The 16854-nt window shown below is 41.2% G+C and overlaps 1 protein-coding gene across 3 annotated transcripts in view; it reads right to left on the minus strand.

Annotated features, from left to right (window-relative positions):
• GALNTL6 (polypeptide N-acetylgalactosaminyltransferase like 6) overlaps positions 1-16854 on the minus strand; it is a 460100-nt gene that overhangs the window by 106614 nt on the left and 336632 nt on the right. The window lies entirely within an intron of this gene.

Genomic DNA, 16854 nt, shown 5'->3' on the forward strand with positions numbered 1-16854 from the left:
AAGAGCTAATCCTTCACTTTGGGAGAGGAGACTTACTGGCTCTTTAAATAAGGCAGTGCTAAGCCCCTTGAAACAACAACACTGAATGGAGGCAATAGTTATTAAGGACCAGCTCACTCTCCCTTTCCAGCAAAGTGGTTGAGCATTGCTTGCAGGATGCAAACTTTCCCCAGTCCTTTCAAGTCTGCTTTTGGCCTGGTCATAAGAAGTCAATAAAATATGAGAGGGGTAGTATTACTTCATGGATTTTACCAGATCACCCAGTAGCTTTTGATAGTAAAAAATCTTTGAATACTGATGCTACAAACTGTAGTGTAGCATGAACTAGTTGGGAAGGAAGTCAACATTGTGCTGAGTCCCTCTGTGCTACCCACTGCAATTCACAACAAGGCTAATAAAATTTGCCCTCCCTGCATAGAGTCACAATCCCTCCTTGCTTAAGTTTCTGACGCATGCCATGTGGGAAGGAAGTTAAAAGATTATTGCTAAATATATGATAGGAATAGAGAGGTTGTTGGAATGCTGTGTAGATATTCTGTCTTCATGCAGTGCTGTCACAAACATCTGCCTGATGCAAGTATTTGCAACAGAAGCACATTTCAAATTAATATTAGAAAACAATTAAATGAAAGTTTTCAAAATTGGAAAACATATATATGGCTGCCATCAATCTGAAAACAATACCCTGTCAGCTATAACATGTCAGTGTTGGATTTATGTTATACAGAAATAGTTCAGCCTCCATAAGCTGATGTGTGTAGCGTGTTGGAGGAAGTGAAAGTGAAAAAGGAACAACATTCATCGAATAAGACTGCAATGCTCTTTTAGTGCTGCAGTTGCTGATAATGGCAGCTATTCCAAAATAGATAAGACATCATCAGTATGAAACAGCTGTGCAAAAACCTCATTAGACTGAACGGCATGATCAGCCTTTAACTGGCTGTACTATCTGTGATAGTCTTCTAAATATTTCACTGAAAGCATTTTGAAGATTGCAGTTACCAGTTTGCTACACCCTCGTTTTGATTAATTTCACATTTTATTAGGTTCCTTTTCATCAGGTAATACAGAAACAGGCAGCTTGCTCAGAAGCAAGGAACACTGGGAATTAATCATGAGCTGGGGAAGGATGGAAGGAGAGTGGCAGCTGATTTGTATATTTCAATCTTTTTCATGTTCAGGGAGAACGCCAAGCCACCCCAGTGGGTGTGTTACATTTAATCTATAAGCTTTACATTCCTTTCTGAATAGATGAAGAGAAACACCTTAAGTTACGCCTTCAAATCTCAGGAAGGAGGCTTAGAAATCACAACACTGCAGAAACACAATATATTTCAATTTGTGTTTACTTTCCCTTTTTTTAATCTGCTTCAAGTCTCAAACCTATGAAACTACTACAGTGGATCACACTGAAGCACTGTGAGAAATCCCAGAAAGCCAGCACATCCAAGTGGCTTGGAATGAAGATGCTGACTCCAACCATCATTTTCTGGGACATAGCTGGGGTGATACATGTGACTGTTGCACAAGACAGCATCAGATAAATGCCCTACCTATAGGCATTTTGGATATGACAGAGCCATCTGCTTTGATGCAAACATATACTCTTGTTATGTTTTTTTTAACCATTTCGTAGCTTTATTTCTCAGTTCCTTAAAAACATATAACATTAATTTCTTTATTTTATTACTTTTATATCCCATGTTTTCTCCAAGCATCTCAGCCTAGCTCAGTTTAGTATACCTAGTTCCTTCCCCCTCCATTACTCAGCCCCATCGTCTGCAAACTGCAAAACAGATTCATTCATTGATTTTATACATCACAAAATATACAAAGAACATGGATTTTAGGCTGTTTGAAAAATAACTCTGTGGCATGAGAAACTATGATAAGAGGATACTAAAGTTAAATCACTGTTTTAATCCCCTGTCTTGTTCAAAGCACAAAGACAACTTAGTTATTAAAACATTATATCCAAGATGATTAATTAGATGTACTTTATATTTTCCCGTTATTAAATATAAAGATCAATGAACTCCTTTAAATGAGATTCTAAGGATCTCCTACTATGGCAATGATTCTCAGTATAAAAATGTCAGAGGAGAGGAATCAATGGCATATTACCATTTATTTACAAAATTGTCTAGGAATCAGTGGTATACCACCAAAACAATCACTATGCAGTAATAACAAAGGGGACAAAGGCTATCTCAGGAACTACCAAAATAACCACTCTCCCATTAACCAGAGGGCGCCCTTTGCGTGGCCACGCGCAGTACCCCTGGTCCCTTGAGACTCTCTAGCAAAGTTACTGGTCCGCCTCCCTGCGTCACTGCCCTTTGAGGTTCCCACCAAACCTCAGTTCAAATAACCCTATCCATAGCACAGGGAGGCGGAGCCAGCGGAGTGGACCAAAAGTGAGCAGTTTTCACTTGGTCTGCTCTTCGAATATAATAACCTGTGAGCACGCAGTTGGCTCCAGAGCTTCACACACCCTACCCGCCCTTTGTTTAATGCCATTATTATTATTATTATTATTATTATTATTATTATTATTATTACAGATTAACTTTTTCCTTACAGGTATGTGGGCACTGTTAAAGGACCAGGAAGGATTTTCTCTGCAGTGGCAGGTTTCGCCTTCCCCGTAGCAAATTGTCACAACTTTGGCAGTTTTAGGCCTTGGGCGAAATCCTTTAGTCTATTTTCCCTAAATTGGGGGGGGGGCGGGGCATGTGCAACGGTGATGCACACCCCCTGCGGTGGCGATCCCAGAGTTCTCCGTTAAAGGGGCTGTGTTGGAGGGGAGTCACTGGCCATACACTGAAAGGTTGTCAGTGCACTCCCCAGTGTTGCGGAGAAATTGGGGTGGGGCTCTCTGCGTAAACAGACATCTTCCAGAGCCAGCCTTCTCCCCAGATTGTTGTGACTAACCCTGATGTGCCCCAGATCCCCGGCTGGGGACTGGGAGGGATACATGCCCAATGCCTAAGCCAAGGTCTTCCTAAATCTGAAAGTTTAAATAAAGTTGTGGCCAATTTAATCCCGTAACATGTTGTCATGAGTCATTCATTTATTCTGGGTAGGCTCTTGGGGATGGGGGGTCTCCGCCTGGGCATGTGAAGCAATGGGTGGTGTTAGCTAGATGTCTTAGAAATTATATACAGTAGTCAGAAGAAGTTTGGCTTGATTATTCATCTTATGCCTCCAGTGACTGAAGGCCTTTGCCAAACACATGCATCAATATGCTTCAACGTATCAGTGGCATATGGTACGGAAGAGGTGTGATCAGTGGGTGCTTTATCACTAACTCCTACCATGTTCATTGAATATGTGGAGGGGTTCATTTGAGCATTCCTTAAGAAATATTTTGGATGGGAAGAAAAATATTTGGCTTTTAATCCAACCTTTAAAGATTAAGATTGATGTTCTACCTGCCTGGTGCTCCAGTTAAAGGGCTGTTGCCTTTTTCTGTAACCTTTGGCAACAGGATTTCAAACTGGGGGGAAGCTCCTGATTCACCAAGGAGTCCACAGTTGTTTCCGTAGAATCTGGAGGCAGAATTTCAAGGCTCAGCAGATAATATGTTGGCTCAAATGGCAGTGGAGCCATATGGGAAAGACTGGGGAATGGATCCATTTCCTCACTGGGGCTACTGTTGTACAAGCTGCAGATTCAAGTACTATTGGGCTGGGGTCATGACATGTGTGCAGGGGATAACATGGTCCCTGCCTCGGATAACAGTGGCAAATTGGACCAGAATACAATTCTTTACCCTTCTCAAAAAAAATAACAGCATGCCATTCACTTCCTAGGGAGTAAATATTCAAGTACTGCATTTGGGGATGACATTGCATAGGATACAAAGCTTGCCTACCACTCCTGCCACTGGATGTGTCTCTCTTCACCAAGAGGGACTTCACAGAAGTAGACGTCTGTGCATAGATCCAAGGAGGCCTTACTCTATACACATATATACTGTCCCTTGTAATTATGTGCAATTCGCTAGTCTTAAATATTATCAGTGATTTAATCAAGACTCTGAGAGTCAGCAGCACTTCCTTTCCACTCTCTGTAACACAATGTCTAAACATGTCAATCAATGAGAGTGAGAGCGAGAGAGAGCTGCAAGAATGGCCAGACTGTATTACCCACCCACTGATTTGGCTTATTTGTTTCAGTAGACATACACAGTATCTATGGTTGCTGTCCAACACTAGCATATCCCTGAAGGCAACAGTCATCTGCAACATTTATACGCAATTGTTCTATATCTCACCCACAAATCTCAGCTCTTTGACCTGAAAATTCATCTTGTATCACTCAGACTGTTTTCTTATTAATGCAGTCCACTAGGGATTGCAGTTCCATTAGCTCATCCACACCTCTTGAATGATTAAATTGTTGGCACGCCGGAGTGCTGGCTGTAGGTCCCAGCATCACTATGTAATAGCCACACCATGTATTCTGAACTAGAAGCATTGGAGGCAGATGTATAAATCAGGAATGTAGAAGCTGTGATGCTATTTGTGATGCTGGCTGAACAATTAAATATAACATCTGATTTGTTGATACTGACTCTTCCCCCTTTTAAGATGGCCTCAATTTCCTTCAAATTATAGAGCTGATAGTTTGACATGAACTCAATCCTTTCATGACAACAAAAGGCTTACCAGAATATCAGAATTCCCTTGTAAGGCATTTAACAGTGCGATCATAAACACACTTATGTGGGAGTAAATCTCATTGAGCATGGTGGGTCTTGTTTTTGAGAAAACATGGACGATTTGGGAGAACCCATTGCTCTAAAACAATTGCTTACAGTTCAAAAGAGTCAATCTATAAAGGATGTGCAATGTGCATCTCCATCTAATGTTCATATTTTTTTAAAAAAATACAAATTGCATCAGCTAGGAGGGGCTTATAATTAATAGGATCAGAGCTCATGTGGAAGAGCAATTTAAGCCTTCCCTTCCCTGCTGCAGTGCTAGGGAAAATTTATGTTCTCAATATAGTAATTGGCACTCATTGGTATATTCAGAGAAAGGATTTTCCTCAGGATCATAGCTGGGGTAAAGGTAAAGGTAAAGGGACCCCTGACAGTTAAGTCCAGTCGTGAACAACTCTGGGGTTGCTGTGCTCATCTTGCTTTCCAGGCCAAGGGAGCCAGCATTTGTCCGCTTCCACAGACAGTTTTTCCGGGTCATGTGGCCAGCATGACTAATCCACTTCTGGCGAAGCCAGAGCAGTGCATGGAAATGCTGTTTACCTTCCCGCCAGAGTGGTACCTATTTATCTACTTGCACTGCGTGCTTTTGAACTGCTAGGTTGGCAGGAGCTGGGACCCAACAATGGGAGCTCACCCCGTCGTGGGGCCTCGAACTGCCGACCTTCCGATCGGCAAGTCCAAGAGGCACAGTGGTTTAAACCACAGCACCACCCACATCCCATATCTGGGGTAGAAAGGATTAAATTGCTCCTCCACAGTGTGCTGATCACTGTTCTGATTCCATTAATAATTAGCCTCTTTCAACTGATACAATTTGCATTTTTTAAAAAAGCAACACGTTAGATACAGAGATGCATTTGGGCACTGAGTTCTAGGGTAACTAACCAATGGTTGAGATGTTGCTGAACTACAACTCCTATCAGGCCCAAGACAGCACAATGAATGGCCAGGAATGATGGAAGTTGTAGTTCAGCAGAAACTGGAGAGCCAAAGTCTAACCACCCCATCCTATGTGACTGCTCTGCCTTTCTCACTTACTGGTATTTATCCTAAACAACTACGGCTTTCGCCACATTTTGCCAGATACATCAACTCATTTTTAACAGCTTCTGTGATGAACCAGAACAACCTGTATGTGCATCTCCTGAAATGCATCCACACAGCGAGTGGTCGTTGCTTCTTTTAATGCTGAAGAGGAACAAGATATGCTTCCTCTCTCTGGATGCCATTATCCTGGCATGGATTGCTCCCCCATGCACCTGTCATTGAGGAGGAAAACATGCATAAAAACATAGCTGGACACTATGCACCCAGCAAATATCTAGCTTGGCCTTAAAATGAAATTCCCCATAACAAACAGCCATTCCGTAACCTGCTTTATCTAAGCTCAGGCTGTCACTAACCTTACTGCTGTTCAATTAAATTTATTTGCTAAAAGACCACTTGCCATTGCAATTATAAATGGTTAGATTGAGGTACATTACAGTTACTGGGTCTCTTCATGAAGCGCAGGTGGCAGGAAGCTGTGGAGAGTCTTGCATGGCTTTCCACTACCCTTACTTACCAGAATACTTTGGGAGCAAAGTGATGTGAAATGACCTGCAGTGCTCCCAAGGCATTCTATGCAGTGCAGCCAACAGAAAACTGGAGGGGTTTAATCTTTTTTAAAAGAAAGAAAGAAAGAAAGAAAGAAAAAGAAGAAGAAGAAGAAGAAGAAGAAGGAGGAGGAGGAGGGGGGGCAGAAAAATTTTGTCCACTTTCTAAGGCTAAGGGAGGTAAGTAGCTAGTCCCGCCAAAAGAATTTCAGAGAAATTCCTCCTTGCCCCCATTACTTTTCAGGAGGGTTTTGTAATAAATACTCAAAGAAGAATTTGTTTGATATAGCTTTAATTAAACAACTCACTGAGTATCCTGCTGCATGCCTGAAATTCAGTCCAACACAAGGCACCTTAGAATCACTTTGATGCTATGGCTATTTTTTGGCTAAAACATGTCTGTATGATGACAAGATGGTGACTGGATGACAGATGGCTGTGGTTCATTACCCCTCGCAAATCCAGAACATTCGCACCTGCTCCATCACACAATCCTACACCTTCAATGCAGATATAGAGAAACCCACCTCTTTTGTTTTTGTACTGTTTGAGGGCCATGCTTGTATTGCAATCTGAGATTAAACAGGAAGGAGTCACAGAACATAGCAGAGAAATGATGATGATGAATTGCATAAATGCTGCCTAACTATTACGAAGGAACAAATATGTGCCCACGGAATTATTACAGTGGCTTCTTGACCCCTATTAATACTGAGAGGGCCTTTAAAGAGGAAAGTCATTTTGATTAGTAAAGAGTATTCTTAGACGCTTGTGTCTCCTGACGCTTTCTGTTATGCCACAGTTTTATTCTCAATCTGGCTCTAAAACAGCTCATTGTAGCAGAGCTTCTTCATTTGTGATTTGAAAACCCTGTCGGCTGGTATCGCAACTCCCAGCGAAAACAAGAACATCAAAAGCAAAGCCTAAGATGCTTGGGCTTCTGAAACCTTGCCAGAACAGTGCTATATACTGCCCCCCCTTTTTTGGAGGGGGAGCAGTTGTTGCTATACATTCTTTGTTGTGTGCATCGTTAAAGGAGAAAAGACATAGCGTAGCATTCTAAGAACAAAAATGCCCCGATGACTTGCAGTGATAAGAGAAAGAAAAGGGTGGGGGGAATCAAATCACAGAATGTATTAACTATTCAAAAGCCATTCCTCCCACTCTTTATTCTGTGTCAGACAGGGAGTTGCAAACTGTTTAAAAATAAGCCTATTTAAGCATAGAGGCCAGCTAGGGAGAATAAACCTTTGTAAATCTGCCTGAGTTTAAGTGGCGCTCCGATCCTATGAAAGAGCTTAAGATGCCACAGCACAGCTAGCAGTTTGAACTGCTGCAGTTAAATTGCAGGCTGCATTTCTATTGTACATTTAAAGTGGTACCATCCCACTTTAAAAAGCCATGGATTGCCTCAAAGAATTATGGGAACTGTAGTTTAAGGGTGCTGAGAGTCGTCAAAAGATTCCTATCACCTTCACAGAACTACAGTTACTAGAGTTCCATGGGAAGAAAGATTGATTGTCAAGCCTCTGAGGGAACTGACACTCTGTGAAGGGAATAGGGTATTTCTTACCCTCTCAAAACCCTTAACAAGCTACATTTCCCATGATTCTTTGAAGGAAGCCATGGCTGTTTAAAATGGAATGGTACTACTTTAAATGATTTTTTATCAGAGCAGTCAGCCCCGAGAAGATCTTGTCTACTATTGGGAATCCCACTTCTCTTTTCCTTGCTTTCTGTTATTGCTGACACAGACCACACAAAATCCTACTTGCACATGGGATTTATGCCAGCCTTTGTGGGTCCTGGATGAAAAAGCTCATAGGATGCTACACAAAAGTGTTAGCAGAAGTGTAGATCTGAACTGATATCCCTTTGCCATTTACTCATATGATAATATTATTTGAACTTTAAATAATATCAAATATACCGTAATACGAATATATGGCAAAAGGATAAACAATTCAAACTATATGTGACATTAACCATGTAGTCTGACCTTGTGTGCAAGCTTTTTCTTTACGAATTGCTGGGGGAGGAGGCAGAATCCCAATCAGGTTTTCAGTGCCTGCAACTGGTACTGTAAAAAACCTCCTATGCACTTCCAATAGCAGCCAATGACATGGTACGGGTGGAGCGCTCTTGCTCTCCCAGCTTCCCAACATAATGGGTCCACACAGGGTGGAAAAGCCAACCTGACGCTTCTGTCACCATGCACAGAGCTCCACATGGCTCCTCTTCCCTTCCCTTCTCAGTAAGCACCAGCGACCCGCCATGTTGGAAAGCCAGGAGAGCAACAGAGCCCCAGCCTCTGCTACTGTACATTTCAATTGCAGGAAGTTAGGAAGGAAGGGGAAGCTGACCCAGGTCAGGATCACAGCAAGGGGTACATAGTCTTTACACATTAACTTGAGATTGTAGTGGGAGTCCCCAACACTTTAACTAGATACAACAGAAGGAACAATGGCTCTGCAGAGATAATTTTGCCCTGTGCTTGGTAGCATCCACAAATGATCTTTTTATTATGATTTGCCACTGAACGATTGCATTTGTTGGTCACATCTGTAGATCATATCATGTTCTTAGTAGAATCCTAACTGCTCAATATGTTACCCATTTTTGGTCTATCTCCATTTTGAAATAGTTGTGAGAACAGCTATTTTTTGGTTAAAAAAACAAAACAAAACAAAACACACCATTTAAAAATGTCCTTTGTATAATAAGTAATTTCCCCACAGGTACATACTTTTATAAGCTTCTAAAATTCCTTGTAATCCAAAGTATTTTAAACACATTTGTCTCCCCTAGCAAGTTCTCAAATGTAGTGTGCAATCTTTTCCGCCTAGCTAATATATTTAATAATCCACAGTTGCCTTTATCTGGTTGGAGAGTGTACAAAGATAATAAAAGTTAAAAATAAACCTCCATTAGTTTTAAACTACCCTTTTGTGGAAATCTCAGGCTTTCTGATAAATGCTTCTGATGGCTAAAAGGATATTATCCAAGCAGAGGAGACTGAAATCCTAAAGCTATTAACATGACCTCGAAAGAGAAGTGTGCTGACATTTAACTTTAGATAGGAAGGCACTTCGGCAGTGATATTATTGAAGGTTGAATTTAACATGTAAAGATGTATTTGTCTACAACGGCAGAGATACACAGTGACTTTTTCAGCAAGGCACATGGCAAAAAACAAATAATCACCTCAGTTTTCAACAGACAGTGTTCCTTCTGTCTGGGGGGGGGGGGAACCAGAGGGGCCTAAATTCAACACAAGATTTAGGCATCCTTACACCTGGCAACTGCAGTGTGCTTAATGAAACTTAGGTCTATGTTGGATATAGGCCATGATTTTGATGGTTAAAGACCAGTTATGGCATTAAGCTATACAGCCACAATGAGCCATTATGTCCCAGAGATTGGCACAAACCCCTCCCAATGAACCTAGAGCAATGTGTCATGTGCACACTCTACAGATTAGTTCAGGTAAGTGATGGCCCAATTTATGTGAATCTTACACCTCAAAATAGTTCACTGGCTGTGGATCTCCTTAGAGCATGTAGACCAAATAATTCTTAGTACACATGTCTAGAATTGCAGTGCAAGTGTGTTAGGGGTCAAACTGTTTTTAATCAGTTAATCAGTTAAGAACTGAGCCCAAGCTCTACCCACCGGACCACAGAAGTTGCTAAGCCAAAGCAATTTAAAAGTGCATTTCATGCCACACTCCTACCCCCTCACTCCCTCAGGCACCCATCTCTGACTCATTATATTCAGACATACTCTGGCCAAGGTTCAAAGGGAGGCAAAGAGCCTTGACACTGGGTAACTAGAAATACAAGCACTCAGCAATATTCTGGTATGAAACCCTTTTCATTCGAACTGAGAACACTGCAAGGATAAACAACACTGGAAGAAACGACACATAAAAATACACATATTTGAATAGAGGTCCACATGATTTTGCCAAATGTCAACACCCTCATGCCAGGATCGCAATCTAAACTGGGGCTCCCATGTCTGCTATTTACTTTTAAATGAGATATTCACCGAATTGCTAATTGCATAAATGGTGTCTCATCTAGTTTGGCCCTTGGTAGACTGAATATTATTTGAGTTTTACAATTGTTTTCTTTATCAGTGTGCAAAAATAGCATCTCCAACAATGTCACTGAACAGACACTTGTTATGGCAATATACCATGAAGATGGGATTATTAACAATCATAACTAGGGAAAAATGCAAGTCATAAATATTTGAAAGCCTTTGTTTTTATTCCTGTCATGTATGGTTTATCAAACCTAAGGTATAATTCCATATCAGAGGTTCAGATATAGTCAAACATTGGTAATAAAGCCATAGGTTCTCCCAGGAAGAGTGGAAAGTCTTGTGAACAGATAAAAGGAAGAGGCACTGATGCCATTGAATGTTTATTTGGAAGCTACTCCCACTGGATTCAGTTGGAAATTGGAAGCAACAGAGCATGGCCAGATCTAATTTATGAGTAGGAATTCATAAGAAAAGCCTGTAAGAACAACCCTATCCAATGTTTACTCCAAACTAAGTCCTATTGTGTACCTTACTCCAAGGAAAGTCACAGCATGGGTCACTTCTAAACCAAGGTAAGACACATAAATGCTAAGTATTAACAATACCACAATGTTTATGTGTCCACTATTTCTTTACAAAGAAGGCTAGGGAAAGAACCAGAAAGAGGTTAGGGCCACAGAACATTTCTTCTAGCAGAGAAGCAACTAAAGAGACTCCTTCAGAGACAAGGTAAGATGTTTAGGTTCTAAATACTTGTACAACTGTACTGCTTAAGTGTTCACTGTTACTTTCCCAAGGGAGGAGGATGTGGTGCTAGCCACATACCTCATAGATGCCCCACCTGGTCCACTTTCCACTAGCTTCCACTGGATCAGAGCATTATACACAACACTCTCTATAGGTTATCATTGGATTTTGCCAACAGTGAAATCTGAATACATGTGAAAATTCTTCCTTCGGCCAAAAGCACTCAAGGGATTTAGGCAGAAGGCAAAAGAATATGGATAAGAACAGAAACATTTCTGAGGAAGATTGTGCACAATTATCAATGCCAGCACGCCATTTCTGAAACATGTGATTAAAAATAAATAAATTATAATAGCCTGCTCATTGTAGAGTTCTCAGTTGCTTCTACAACCTTGCATGTCTGGGAAGAGCTGTACTTAATTAGCTCAACTTTTTGACCATCTGTATAGTGCTGCAGGCCATTTATTGCCTTTTCAAGAGACAAGTATTAAAAGATGTATAGCTCAGACTGACATAATCCAACAGAGTGGAAAGGAGAAACTTCAAAGCCAGTGACACACAAGGCTTAAGGAGAGCTCTCTCTCTCTTACTCTGTCTTCGAAACTCAAATAATTCTATGTCTAGTCAAGTGACACTTCCAATAAGATGGCAAAGCCAGTCTTTGGTTATTACATATAAAAAAAATGTCTTTAGAAACTTGGAAAGTAATAGAATTACATAGACCCAAACATTATAGTAAAAAAAGAAAGACAGACCCTAGAATACATGTAAGTTTAGGGAGGAAGGTCTTGGATTTTACAGGATGGAAAGACCTTGGGTTGCTGGTGTCACTAAAATAAGCTCCTGAGACTGAGAAAAAGTTAGCTCAGGTTTGAGGAGGCAAAGTATCTGACTTCCTCTCCTGCCCAAGCTTAGGCCCAAGCTTACCGGTACTTGACAACTCCACTCTAAGGAGCTGCTGGCAGCTGCTATTTTAATTTCTCATAATATTCCCACTTAATGTAGTGTTACTCCAAAGCATCTTGTATAAATTAAAATGGAGGACTGTAGACCCCACTCCCTGGAGTGCAGGTCCAGGGAAGGTGCACAGGTGGCCTTCGCAACCAGCAGCTGACACTGGAAAAACCTGATCCAGAAAATCCATGAAGAAACCATTGTTTCTTCACTAGTACATGATGGAAAACCATCAGAAAGCAGCAAAACATGTCTGCTACTATAGCAGGCTTCCTCAACCTCGGCCCTCCAGATGTTTTGAGACTACAATTCCCATCATCCTGACCACTGGCCCTGCTAGCTAGGGATCATGGGAGTTGTAAGCCAAAAACATCTGGAGGGCGGAGGTTGAGGAAGCCTGTACTATAGCTTAAGAATAGAGTCTTGAAGACAGCTGTGCCAAAAAGCATACCTAGCTTTCTGCTTCTCTTCATAAGACCATAAGAAAAGCCCTACCGGATTAGGCCAAAGGCCCACCTAGTCTAGCATCCTGTTCTCACAGTGGCCAACCAGATGTCTTTGGAAACCCAGAAGCACGACCTGAAAGCAACAGCACTCTGGCGATGTCCAGCAACTGGCATACAGAGTCATACAGCCTCAGACAGCGGAGGCAGAATGTCGCCATTGTGGCTAGTAGCCCAGATATACATGGTTACGCAGAATGGATGTCTGCTTCTAGCAGAACTTTTATTACATTTCCCCATACATATAAACACTCCTCATTACATGTCAACACAATACTTTAATTACCAGCCTCAATGCCAAGTTTTGACTTCTTTATCTCCCTATCCTCTCTCTGTTTCTTTTGGCTGCTCTGAGCTAAGGAAGGCAATTGAGTAAAAGCTCACACTGAGTGTGCTTGTGGCTCTGTTTACAGGTCTAAAAACACACAGTGGTGTTCAGGAGAGGGGGGGGGAAATCAAAGAGTTTTTAATATTTATGAAGCAGTGAATATCACAGATCATTCTTGTCCTCAAGTGCCTTCACACAGCCTTAAGGAAAGGAAAGAAATGTGATATTCTCTGGTATTTGGCAACTGTTCCAGTGCAAAAAAAGAAAAGAAACCTCCCGCCAAAAAAGGGGGGGGGGGAGAGAGAGAGGTTATCTCAGCTTTCCCACTCTCTCAAAACAGTTTGTACCGCCTGAAGGAGAATCCTCAGAATTAAAAGCTCAACAAGTCTATCAGAAAAATGTCTGAAGCCCTTACAGGACTCACTCATTGCACAGGCGCATATTAATCTACATTCTAATTTAAACCAGCCTATACAAGAGATATAAATACATAAACATAAACAAGAACCTATTGTTTTCTGTAATCTATATCTACATCTACATCTAGTATGCTTTGACTTGCATGGTCATTTGTTATGTAAGATATTCAAGTCTTATCCTCAAGTAAATTACCCTGTATGTACAGCAAGGAACGGAAAGGAAAGGAACACCTGCAGAGCATTTCTATACCTATGCTTATTTCCAGATCCAGAATTTCAATATTGAGTGCTTGGTTATAAACAAGGGTTCGCCGCAACGACTCACACGCCATTTGTAGGAACCATTCTAGGTTATTACTGCATCTTTTGGTTTAGAGATTATTCAAGGGGAAAGTAGTTCATGTTATGCTGTTAGTTTACAAACATACAAAGAATTTAAAGGAGACTGTAAGATAGGACACTTCCATTGCAAATTCACTGCTGACAACTCTAGATCTTGGGACTGAGCTTCTTGAAGGTCTGCCTGCACTCTTATCAACCTGCATGAGGACTAAGATCAGCCTACAAAGGCTCTGCATGCATGCCCACCAGCACATATCATCAGGGTGGCAGCCACTAGACAGAGGGCAATTTCAGTGGTGGCCCTTATTTCTAGAATTTCCTCCTCCAAGAAGTAAGATTATATTATTTCCTGTTGACTTTTAGGTGGACCCTGAAAAGTAGTGGCCAGCAGGGTGAAGCAGGGTAGCATTGCTTGCTTGGATTGCCAACATGGAGGTCTCTGCTGGAGTGTGGTGCAGTCGCCTTTGCCAACTAAGATACCATTTCACCCATCACTAGTCTAAAGATGGCCAGGATAAATGTGACCAAAACTAGGCATGCCATCTTTCAAAAAGGGAAAATCCGGACCCAAAAGTTGTTGAGCTTTTCTTTGCGAAATCTCAAAAAAAGGGAAGAAGAGTTTTAAAGCTATTTTTAATAAAAATTTCCAGGATTTTCCCAGACATTTCAGTGATTTCCACCCAGACACTGTTTACAGAGGTTGAATACCATCTATGTCCAGGATATTCTGGACATATGGCAACCCTACCAAAACAAGTAAATGCTTTGCAAGGTGCTACCTTTGTCACTCTACTTATTTCTACATGGACCCAAGCGTACTCTATCATCCATACATGATGAGGGACACACTTTAGGAGGCACTGAAACAAGTGAAGCAACTCTCCAATCAAAATGAATCACACAGAAACACACTAGCACCTCTTACCTGAAAGGTACCTATTGTTTTCCAAAACACAGGTGTACTCTGGCAAGTTATATTTACTGTGCATGGAAACGGAATGTGAGAAGTTCAACAAGCATGCCTGTCCTTGTGAACTCTGAATCTGTCTACAAGCCTTCCCTTGCAGAGACCTCCTTGTGACTTCTATTAGAGCTGATGCATTTATGTTTGTTCATATGTGCAACCAGTGATACTGAACACAACAACGCTTTCGGATCAGACCACAGACACATCTAATCCAGCATCCTGTTTTATACCGTAACCAATAGATATGCTTCCAGGAAGCCTGTAAGAAGGGCAGAAAGGCAGTAGCCATTCCCAGGCAGCAACTGGTGCACAAACCATCTCTGCATGTGGAGGCATTAAGCTATAATGCCTAAAATAGTGAGTCCACTCATTATTTTTGTTCATAATACAATAAAATTAGAAGTAAAGAAATGAACCCATTAATTCTTCACATGCCTATCTTTATGTAGGTAACACAGATACCATCCACACACAAGTCATAGACATGTTGATGGTGTTGCAACTCATCTTGGATCAGGCCATGACCCACTAGTTGGTCCAAACCCAGCAGTTGAAGACTCGTGTCCTAATGAGTAGGCCCCACTGGACACGGTGGGATTAATTCTGAGTAAAGGTGCGGGGGTTTTGCTGTTCATAATGCACTGTGCGAAGAAGTACTTTCCATTGACTCTCCTGTTGTAACCATTACAATGAATGACTGCAACCAGGGCTTTTTATTTTCCACACCACTCGGGTGGGCCCCACTGACATTATAAGAAAACAAGGCATGCATTCATGGTGAGTTCTGGCACTTCTTTTTCTTGGGTAATAGCACTGTATCTAGATCTTTAAAAAGAAAGACCTTGAGATCCAGGAGTGAAGACAGGGCTTTGCCTAGTGAAACACAGAAATAAAGAAAGAGAAAGAGATGAAGGAGGCATGAATCCCAGCTTCTCTGTTTTCAAAGAGGTTCATGGTAGGGCAGTGAACAGAATGCAGTCAGTCCTTGGTTCATCTCAGATTGCCTCAGTTCAACGTACAATTGGTTTCAGTAACTCTTGCTGCTGAGTGATTTAGGTTAGATGAAAGAAAATGTACAAGATTACTGATGTCTCTTTACATTTAGCAGAGCAGTCATGTATTTTCCTGCACTTTCACCACTGTTGTACAGTGTCTAAATATTTGCTGCCAGTATCCTTCACAGAACGCTTTGTGAATCTAGGTGAGACTCTAAAAAACCTTTTGCTGCGGAATCGTGCAGGGAAATCTGACATGAGCATTCACATAGCCCATCCAGTTTGCATTTGGCTAATGAAGTTTTCATAAAAACATTCTGAGAGCAGCGATTAGGGTCGCTAGGATGGCACTTGTCTTTGTTCCTCCTGCACCCGTCCCACTTCAGCCTGGTCCTTGGGAATCTTCCATTAATTATTTGATTATAAAGGCCTTTAAAAAAATAAAATACACTTACATGGATAAGTAGTTAAAGTTTAATTTAAAAGCATCAGACCATGGCATAATTTGAGTTGAAAATGAACCTCCAAGCTGAGGCTAATTAAACTAACTTCTGGGTCACGAGGTACACACTTCAGTACTTAGAGACTACTTAAAATTATAAATAGTCTAACACATTTTGCCTTTGGGCTGTTCCATTTTAAATAGAAGAAATCTGTTTATCAGTGGAGATTTGTAGCATTATGCACTGCATTTATTGGCATTCTTGGGGTAATTTTCACACATGAAGCTTAAACAAATTTGTGCCTAAAACATTTTGTAATGTTAATGTAAAATGTCTATTGCCTAGACAGGTACAATCAACTTCTTCTCTGCATTCCACCTCATATGACACACATTCATCCTCATGTATCTAGGCTTTTAAGTACTGTATAGGTAATGGCATTTCTCTGTCTCTCTCCCTCCACAATTTCCCCACTCCCTGTTTTTGTTTGTAATTTACTTGGACACAAAGCTCTGCTGCCTATACAACTCTGTGAGGTACCATGTACAGCGCAGATGTGGTAATAGTGGAAATCATAGGTGGGAACTGTAACAAAATATTGCAGTATGGAGTGCTCCTATTCAGGATACTCTATTCCATTCTGTGACTTAGAAAATATATTTGATTTTATGAGACACCACAAGAAACACCCCCACCCTCCAAACATACAGTAGGGCTTTGTTGCATGGCCACCATCTGTACTTGCACAAAAGAGAAAAATATGCTATTGTTGTTATATCATC

The sequence above is a fragment of the Lacerta agilis genome, chromosome 9, assembly GCF_009819535.1.
Source record: "Lacerta agilis isolate rLacAgi1 chromosome 9, rLacAgi1.pri, whole genome shotgun sequence".
Lineage (NCBI taxonomy): Eukaryota > Metazoa > Chordata > Lepidosauria > Squamata > Lacertidae > Lacerta > Lacerta agilis.